We start from the raw sequence: 10,200 nt of genomic DNA, 5'->3' as shown, positions 1-10,200 counted from the left end.
CTCCCCCCCCCCTCCCTAGGGCGGCGGGACACGCTGATATACCCTAGGGCATTTTTTAATATTTGGTGACTGTTGGGGTCCCTTCCCCTGCCATGTAGTCCTGGGAGAGGGGCCCTGGGGGGGAGGCACGGTGTTTCCCTGCCCCTGGTCAGCCTCGTTCCCCATTGGTTGTTTTGTGTTCCCCTGTGTGGGCAAGGACCCTCGGGTGCCGTGGTTGCCTCAGTTCCTGGGCAGAGCCCCGGCCATGCAGCTGGAGAAATAAACATCTCTCTGAAACGTCTATCAAGAATCAGCCCATATATATTTCTTTTCCACGGGCCTCGTTGTCTGATACACGTGTTGCAGTAGCCCCACTGTAACAGTTTTTAGTGCCTGCTTTTCAAGTGCTCTGTTCAAACCTTGGTCAGAAGATCTGTGTGGAGCAAACCTAAAAGTATACCTGTCTCCAAATAGGTTTATTGTCTTACATCAGTTGTTAAATTCCAAGGTAACCCTGATAAAAACCTTGTAAGAAAGTCAAAGTGGATCCTCTGTGCAAAAGGAACTTTGTCCGTGGCCCGAGGCTGGAAAGGTAGGATAGTGCTTTCCAGACATCTGCTCTAGTGCTTGTTTCCCTCACTTGGTCACTGAAGTTACAAGTAGGGCAGTAATATTTGAGTTGATATGGAAAGACAGCCCTAACATCAAAAAGCTTGGAGAGAGTCTTAAGGATCATGAGCAACAGAATGCAGCTAACAGTACCTCTGATGGTGAAATTGGGAAAGTTGAAGTAAAGTGATGAGAAATACCAGGAGCTTGTTTTGGGAAATTATATGTAACCTTTAAAGTTTAGTCTGTTAGTCAGTAGATTGAGAGCTTATGTACAAATTAAAGGATTTTATTCTGTTTTTAGATATGGTGCCTGTTCTTTCTTCAGGAACAGTCCCTTAGCAGAGGTTTCATTAACATCAATCAATGAGAATTGTGTTTTACTTTTATATTAGTAATTTTTTTTAATATAATGAAAAGTGCTGTTTTAATGAACCGTTTTACCCTTTTAGAGTTAAGTCCATAAAACTCTGGGTTAGCGTTTATGAAAACGCTGAGGAAACAAAGGATTAAGGTTTTTATTTATTTATTTAAATCACTGTATGTGTCTGTACTCATACTTTTTGCAGTAATACTCTGCAGCAGTGCAAATGAGCCAGGGAAGTCTGTGGTAATGCTTTTCACCATAATGCTCTGTTAAATTTCATTTTTGGTTTTGCTAAATCTGGGGTGACTGTCCTGACTGATCAGAGGAGATAATACTAGTAGTCCTCACTACTGGTAACGCTGAAGTCAAGTGCACAACAAGCAATCCTCATAACGAGAAAGTGTTTTGTTTTACTCTTTCATTTCCTCAGTGCTGTACAGCCCATTCTTGTGAATGGAGCATTTGCCTGCTCTTTGTCATCCTGGGAAGGACCACCTGGCACCAAAGCAAGGTGTTAATGTTGATAACCACAGGAACACTGCCGCAGTGGCTTGGGGCAGGGCACGGGGACGAGCTGTTGATCAGCAGCCAGGCTGGGAGGCTGCCATACCTTGTGCTCCTCGGGCTCTTGCTGTAACAGTGCAGGATGATTTGGACTGCTCTGTAGAATTGCAGAGCGTTGCCACAGCTGCTCTGGTCAGTGACCCAGCCCTTGCACCTGAGGCATGCAGAGCAGCTTCCTGCCCAGGCTGGCCGCCCCCTTGGCCCCTAAATGTTTCAATGCCACTGTGAAGCCATTGCTCGCTCGCTGCTCCCAGGAGGCTCCTCTGTGCCTGCAGCAGGATGTGGGGCCTGACAAGGTCCAACCCAGCCTCTGAACATCTGTGTTGGAGGGCCAGGCATGCTTGCCAGTGCTACACAGACCCTGATGTTCCCTCTGGATTATCTGTGGCAGGGGACTTCTGGGAAGAAGTATTGGTCAAGAAAGATCTCTTTTCTCTTCCAGTAACAGAGAACTTATGGTGGGAGTGGAGAGCCCCTGTGCCCCAGGGCTCCTCTTCTGTTCTGGCTTGTGGTGTGCCCAGGGCAGGGCCTCCAGGCTCTGCCAGACCCCGTGGAGGCTGCTCTGCATCCAATATGGGACTACATGCATCCCCTTGTTTCCCTCTTCATTCACAGCAATTTTAAAAAATCATATAGTTTGGAAGTTAAGCAGAAGACACCGTGCTTGTGCTGCAGATACCTGAGGAACGTAAAGTTATGCGTGTGCCTTTCACGTGAATGTAGCTTTTTACCAAGCAGAATTCCTCAGTGCTGTAAGCAAATCCTCATGCAGCATAATTACCGTGATATGATGGGCTGCTGGAACAGTGCAGCCAGGCAGGGCACTCTGCCACACTCACAGCACCCCTGCCCTGCTTGGGGTGCCTGTCCTGGCACTGGGGACTGTGGGTGGGGAAGCAGCCTCTCTCACTTCAGTAGCAGCGTGGTGTGAAGCAGTAATGCAATCAATTCTTCATAGTAACAGTGCCCTAATAACAACCAAAAATATGTTTTATGGTGGATGTTGATAACTAAATGCTTATCCCGTATACAGATATTCAAATAATTGGAAATTCTTATAGCCTGAATCCAGTTGAGACTGTTGAAGGATACCTTGATGTTGAAGGTTAAAATCAATAGAGTATGTTTTGATTATTTTTCAGGCGTCTGTTCTATGTCTAATATAGTATATTTCTATTGTGGGCTCTCATTTCTGTAAATCTGAGGTCTCCCTTTGTTGAATGAATGAGGAGATAAGCAATTGAATTTGAAAGATACTTCATGCAACAGAAAAGCAATTTGGTTTCTGGTTATCAAAGGCCAAGAAGCAAGCCAGCAATTGAATCCTCAGCATTTAGAACCCTTATTATTGCCAGTGTGCTGTGCACCTCTGAGGAGCTCTTGTTTTGACTCTGCTTCCAGGGCCTTGGACTCAACAAGGCATCCATTCCATGGCTCAGCAAGTTGCTCTGACATCAGGGTGGCTCTTGGCATCCTTGGAAATTTTATAGGATGTCTTCCTCAGTGTTAGTGTTTCCCACTTGATTTTTGCTGTAAAAAGTCATTAAGAGGAGCAGAGAGGACCATCTAGGACCCCCTCTGCCTCTTGAGGCAGAGCAGTAAGGTGCAAGCTAGTTCCAGGCAACCAGCAGTGATGTCCCTGTTTTGAGGCCTCTTGAGTTACACTGCGGTGGCTTTCCTCTGCCAATGGCTGCTCTGGCTGCCTGGTGCTGGGACAGGAGCAGAGGAGTTATCAGCTGTTGTTGTTATTTCATAAACTCATCGTAAAGTCACTGGTAGCTGGTGAAAATGGATGTGTCTGGATTTGGCACAGATGCTGTATTTGTGCCTGTAGCATTGTAATGCTGTTGACTTCACAGTTTTGGGAGATGTGAAAAAAAGTAAAGGGCTAAAAGATTTGGTGGGAAGCAGTGGCTGTCAGTTTGTCTGCCTGGCTGTGCATCTGCATTTGCAATGATGTGACTCAGCTGTGGTCTTCAGTAGCATTTTCCTTCTGAGAAGGCTCTGATTAACCATCATAATTAATTGACTATATATAAAATGTAATTATAGGAGTTTCATACCTTAAGTGTATATTTTTATTTAAAAAGAAAGGGAAAATATGTTAAGAATTCTGAAATAGAGATAATAATAAAAGTAGTAGCTGGATATGCAGATGTTCATAGTAAGTATAATGGGACGCAGTAACAGGAAAGTCTTTTTAAGAGGGACTGATCTGAGAAAAAAACCCCCATAATTGTTAGCAGGATAGCTTCACCTCAGTGGTGGCTGGGAGCAAAGGAAAGAATGTCTTAGGAACCTGAGAATTTTTTATCTGTCTTTGCATGTGGCCTGCAGCTGCGGGTGTTTTGAAGGCACCATCCAATGGGGTTGTCAGAAGCCTGACAGCTGTCAGGGCCAAAGCTGTGCCCTGGTTGTGTTCACTGTGACAGTGAAGGGACGCTGCCAACTTCAAGTTTTAAACCTTTTTTTTTAAGCAAAAATCTAAATTAGAGAAAACATATTTTCTTTGGGAAAAGCTGTTGCAGAATCAAAATAAAGTGACAAAGTTTATATATTATTCTTATCAGTAGTTGTTTCTTGACTGCAAAATTACAAAAATATTAGATTTGTGGATTTTTTTAAACAGGGTTGAAAAAAAAAATTCATGAACTGGGTGTTCTCAATAAAAGGCAGTGTTGCACATCAAATTTGCTTTTAATTAAAGGATAGCTTTCAAAGTGGTAGCAACAAGTACTAATCATTGCTCTTTCATCCACTGTCACTAAGAATGATGTGTAAATGAAAAATTTTTAATGCAAGTCAAAACTGCCTGGTCACACTTGTCACACTTCAGATTTCTCTTTGAACAAGATAAATATATTGTTCTCTAGTTACTTCTTAAAATTCTCCTTAGCAAAATACAGAGACAAAGGTAAAAATTAAACTTCTAGAAAGATATCACAGTGTATAAGCACAGATTTGAAACTGAGATCTGTGGAGTCGAGAAGCTGTACGCATTGCATGTCATGAAAATTGCACAGAAGAGGTTTCTGTGACGAGTTCTGTTTGATGGTTCTGTGGATTTTTTTATGTTATTGCTGCTTCTTTCTGATGCTCTTATTTCTAATGGATACTAGAAAAATATAAGTGCAATAATATATGTCAAATGTAGTGGCTTTTATAAAAAGAGCCAATTTCTAGATCTAGTTATGAATATTATCTTTACAGGTGCTGTTAATATGTGAAGATGCAGGAACTGAACTTGTGTCAGAGAGTTTGTAGGACACATGCAGTGAACTAGAGCTCTAAGGCATGAAGGGTAGTGCTGGAGAAGGTCTTACAGAGATGCAGGTTCCTTTTTGCTAAGCAATATTTACTAGCATTGCCTCAGCCTACGGCTCTGAACTAGTCAATGGGGCACATTCCTTCGGTGCTCTACGACAAAGGTTTTGGGTATTTTTCAAAGCAAATTAATGCACTTCGCTTATCCTTTGTCAGTGGTAGATACAAATAGAGCTACTATTTCAAGTAATAGTTATAAGCCATTACTTTAATGGTTTAACAAATACCTGTGAGGAGAGATGGCAATATTTCATCTGAGAAAGGACTGAATATTAAATAAATGTAACCTCCCATTGGGTCCTGCTTTAACCTCCTACTGGTTTTGGAAGGTGAATTTATGAGCTGAAAGCATTTTAGATTGTTAGGGGAGAGGTTCAGTAAGACTTAGACAGCAGAGTAGCACTTTGTTCATAACAATAATTTCCCTCTTTGCATTATCACTTCAAACACGTCATTGCAAAATTCAGAATTTAACTTTAGTCAGGCATATGGCTGGATTTTACTGATCTTCTAATAGTTATGGGTAATGGATTAGTATATTGATTATTAATAATATTTTTTCTCTTATTTAAGAGGAAAAAAAGTTTTTCTATACTTCTGATATATTGGACTGAGAATTGGGATTTCCCCATTAGCTCAGTAGGCTGAACTTCTAAATGTAATCGTTGAGCTTGGTACTGCAGAGAGCAAATTCTCAAGTCATGACCTATTTTGCTTTAGAAGTTAGAAATAGTGAAGTTGTTGAAAATCTTTAACTGAAGACTTAATGTAAGACTTAAACGCAAGCAGAGCATTTAACTTCTCAAACCAAAAGCAAATGTTTCCTATAAATTCTTCTTTTTATAGAAAAATACTTCTGTAATTAATTGATCTCAGTTGCAGGTAATGAGATATTGCCAGTGTGAAATATTTTTGCCCATTGTGAGAAGTAAAAATGAATTGCTGATTGTAGTAACTTTTGGGTTTTTTTATAATGGAAGCATTATATTATGGAAATACTTGTCTACATATGGAGAGAGACTTTAGAGTAATTTCAAACCATTTTTAGTACAAGCAACAGTGAAATGGCTATTGGAATATCAAGCCCTTTAATTACAAGGAGGAAAAGAGAAGAACCTTAGAAGTTGCATGTAATGTCTGTTTGCATTCTATATTTTTTTTTGACAGGAGAAAGCTATTTTGAAAGGGTTTGATTATTCAGCTTGTAACTGATAGTAGACAGCCAATCAAAAGGCAGTTTGTCTTTCTAGATAAATTCTGGTTATCAATTATGTCATGTAGACAAATTAAAAAAATACTTTAAAGTTGTTCAGAATTTAATCAGAATTTAATGAGTAGTGAAATAAACTGACAAACCAAGTCAATACGCAAATGTCTCCTACAGAAACTGAATTCCTACTGTCAAAGTCCCTGTTCATTGCTAAAACCTCTGTTTCCTAGCTCCTCTTCTGATACACTGCAACACGTGGCCTGCACCTGTGACATCTCTTAAGATTAGTTGATTTCTAAAATGCTTTGATAGAAACAAAGGGATTTAGTGAGCAACTGAAACAAATTATCCCTTGTCTCTGGGTGAGGGATGCATAGCTATGGGGAAGAGTATCTCCCTGTTGGACTATCATGGATCAAGCAGGGAGCCAGCTTGTTTTGCAGATGGATCAGTAGTCACAACAGTATGGTTCTGATGTCCAGGTGTTTCAGTGGGTTTTTGTTTTGGAGTTTAGCCAAAAGCCAATCTTTTGTAAGAAAAGAAAGCAGTAACGAGTCATTCACAGATGTCTCAAACACACTTAGAAGCTAAATATCTTCCTACTGTTGTTGGGGTCCCTCCCCTGCCATGTAGCCCTGGGAGAGGGGCCCTGAGGGCACAGACACGGGGCTTCCTGAAATATTTTTGCCCATTGTGAGAAGTAAAAATGAATTGCTGATTGTAGTAACTTTTGGGTTTTTTTATAATGGAAGCATTATATTATGGAAATACTTGTCTACATATGGAGAGAGACTTTAGAGTAATTTTTAGTACAAGCAACAGTGAAATGGCTATTGGAATATCAAGCCCTTTAATTACAAGGAGGAAAAGAGAAGAACCTTAGAAGTTGCATGTAATGTCTGTTTGCATTCTATATTTTTTTTTGACAGGAGAAAGCTATTTTGAAAGGGTTTGATTATTCAGCTTGTAACTGATAGTAGACAGCCAATCAAAAGGCAGTTTGTCTTTCTAGATAAATTCTGGTTATCAATTATGTCATGTAGACAAATTAAAAAAATACTTTAAAGTTGTTCAGAATTTAATCAGAATTTAATGAGTAGCGAAATAAACTGACAAACCAAGTCAATACGCAAATGTCTCCTACAGAAACTGAATTCCTACTGTCAAAGTCCCTGTTCATTGCTAAAACCTCTGTTTCCTAGCTCCTCTTCTGATACACTGCAACACGTGGCCTGCACCTGTGACATCTCTTAAGATTAGTTGATTTCTAAAATGCTTTGATAGAAACAAAGGGATTTAGTGAGCAACTGAAACAAATTATCCCTTGTCTCTGGGTGAGGGATGCATAGCTATGGGGAAGAGTATCTCCCTGTTGGACTATCATGGATCAAGCAGGGAGCCAGCTTGTTTTGCAGATGGATCAGTAGTCACAACAGTATGGTTCTGATGTCCAGGTGTTTCAGTGGGTTTTTGTTTTGGAGTTTAGCCAAAAGCCAATCTTTTGTAAGAAAAGAAAGCAGTAACGAGTCATTCACAGATGTCTCAAACACACTTAGAAGCTAAATATCTTCCTACTGTAGCAACAATAACATAACATTAAGAAGTGAAGGCCATCAACTCAGTCAAACAAAATTAAAAAAAAATCTCATACCTTCTTTTTCCTTTCCCTTAAGTATTATTTATTACTTTGCAGTAGCAACCATGATGGGCTAAATGCTTTCTTGCAGCCATAATATTCTGGTCTCAGCAAGGAGTGCATAATTTGACAGATGGCTGCTGCTGAAGAAGGAGTGCAGAATGCAGGCAGGGTGGTGCTGATGAGGTGATGAATATTAGTTAAATTGAAATAGTGCGATCAGGACTGATTTCATATAGCCTGACCTTGCCCATTCAGTGTTTTTTCTTCTTTGTTCTCGTCTGCTTTGTTTCAGTGACTTGTTTTCAACACTAAGTGATACAGCCTCACAGAGCTTCTCTGTATGTGTGTCTTCTAGTTAGCTGTGAACAAGGCAGTGGGTCTCCACCATGGCTGCAGGTGAAGCCTCCACCATGGCTGCAGCCTCTGCACTGCTGTGGAGGATGCAAGTTTTGGGTAGGGAAGCACTGTTAGAAAAGTGGCCTGATTGCTCAGATGCAACTGTTGCCAGCTGCTGCTGTAGTGTCTTCTTGCAGCGAGGTGCTCCTGTAGCAGGGGCATCTTCACGGGTAGGAATGTCAGATGTTGCCATGGGAGCATGGCTGATTTTCAGAGTTATACCAAACAAGCCTGCAAAGGACAAAGAAGAGCAGAGTGTAAGAAGGAAGTCCTCTCAGAACATCTGCAATACCACTTAACAAGCAGTAAGAAGAGATGGAGGAAAGCAAAAACCTGAGTGCTGTCCCACCAGCTTTAAGGCCTATAATGTAAGCTGAGGGAATTTGACTGGTGTGAAATGATAACTTTGGAAAAACAGAGCTGGTGGAAGGAGGGTAATCAATGCTGCCAGGCTGTATCAGCTTTACAGGAAAGATGAGAGGGACATACAGTCACAAGGGACTGGTGCTGTACAGGAAGCATTTTATAAAGCACAATGGTGTAAAAAATATTATGGGAGAAGAGCAGGTCTGCAGAACCACTGTAGGCAGAAATTTCGTTCTCTAATGAAAATGCAATACTAAGATTGTGTTACCATCCCCCTGCTCAGACCTGTAATAGTGCTCAGGAAATGTGAAATGAGAGTAGAGAAGCTGCAAATTCAGTACAGGCAGCAGTAGTGAGGCATTTCAACAGGTGCCCTGTAGAGACTTGGGTCTGTGTCTTATCATGATGGGAAAAAGAGAGGATGCATCCAGATGTGCAAAGTGTCTGCCCAGAACACCTGGTGCAGCCAGAAAGGTGTTACTCTGGACATGCTCCCAAGTGGTGCACTGGAGCCTGCTTGGTAATTAGTGACCATCATAAGATTACATTGAGCTCTATAGCTGAAGAGAGCAGAATAAACACATGCAGCATGTGGTCATCAGATTTTAAGTACAGGATCTGCAGAACAATGAGACAACAAACCTGTAAAGAAATCTAAAAGGCCTATAAACACCCTGAGGGCTATTAACAATACAGTTATTCTGATAAAGTTATCAGAAGCCCCCACATATGTCTTACAGTAAAAAAGAGAATACAAAATCATCTTCAGGAACGTACCTCAGTAGATAGAAACGTCAGTAGAGGAGACTGTGGTAAAATGACCAGCTGCTGGAAACAGGAAAGTCTGGTCAAATGAGCGGTAGAGGAAAGTCCTTAAAACATGGCAGATCAAACACAAACAGGAAATTAAAAATCTCATAAAGAATTAGAAAAGTGCCTTACCAAGGATGCTCAAGCTGTTGACAAAATGTTCCTTAGTATATCAAACCCAGGAAATCAGTGGGGACTACTTGACAACAGCAGTGTAAGTGGGGCACTCCGTGAAAAGCCTGGGGCAGAGATGGTCAGTGAATTCTTTGTGTTGGTCTCTGCTGCTGAAGGTGCTGGGAAGATCTTTCACACGAGTTTCTTATGTGTGTGATGGTGGTGGTGTGTTTTCTTTTTGTTGTGTTTTGTATTGGTGTTGTTTGTTTTTCAACAGGTGGGTCAGAGAAAATAAATCAGCCTGCAGTGACTGTTGAGAAGCTATGTTGCTGCTGTATCCCACAGGAAACTGGTGGGCTGTCAATGTAAGTCCTGTCCATAAATTTGGTTCTAAAGGGTAACCTGGGGTTTACTGACCAGTGTGTCTGATCTCCATACTTAGTGAGTTGGTAGCATCCCTCTTAAAGAATAACACTACTCAACACTTGGCTAATCATAAGTACAAGGTCCTTGCAATGTGAGCTTGCAGCCCAGATAGCCAACTACCTCCTGGGCTGCATCATAAGTGGCCAGCAGGCTGAGGGAAGGGATTCTGCCCCTCTGCTTTAGGGAGACTCCACCTGCAGTGCTGCATCCAGTTTTGGAGTCTTCAGCACAGAGAAGACATGGACCTCTTGAAGCAGGTACAGATGAGGCCATATACTAGTTTGAAAACAAACCAGTGGGAGGCACCAAGTCAGAATAACAATTTAATAGGGACATTAAAGGAAAAGGGTTAAAAAAAAAAACACAAACAAAAAAAAAGCCACACTGGTTCAACAT

The 10,200-nt window shown here is 41.2% G+C and overlaps 1 long non-coding RNA gene across 14 annotated transcripts in view; it reads left to right on the top strand.

Moving 5' to 3' along the window:
• The window catches only part of LOC108445582, a 188,492-nt gene that overhangs the window by 25,126 nt on the left and 153,166 nt on the right, over positions 1-10,200 (top strand). For 13 of the 14 annotated variants that reach the window (XR_001860500.1, XR_001860494.1, XR_001860505.1 and 10 more), the window contains exon 2: positions 9,656-9,743. The exons of the other annotated variant lie outside the window; for it this stretch is intronic. This is a non-coding gene — a long non-coding RNA (uncharacterized LOC108445582). The remainder of the gene's footprint in view (positions 1-9,655; positions 9,744-10,200) is intronic. 14 annotated transcript variants of the gene reach the window in all.

The sequence above is a fragment of the Corvus brachyrhynchos genome, unplaced genomic scaffold, assembly GCF_000691975.1.
Source record: "Corvus brachyrhynchos isolate BGI_N302 unplaced genomic scaffold, ASM69197v1 scaffold101, whole genome shotgun sequence".
Taxonomy (NCBI): Eukaryota; Metazoa; Chordata; class Aves; order Passeriformes; family Corvidae; genus Corvus; species Corvus brachyrhynchos.
Note: the sequence above shows the minus strand (reverse complement) of the source record. Positions and strands in the feature narration are given on the sequence as shown.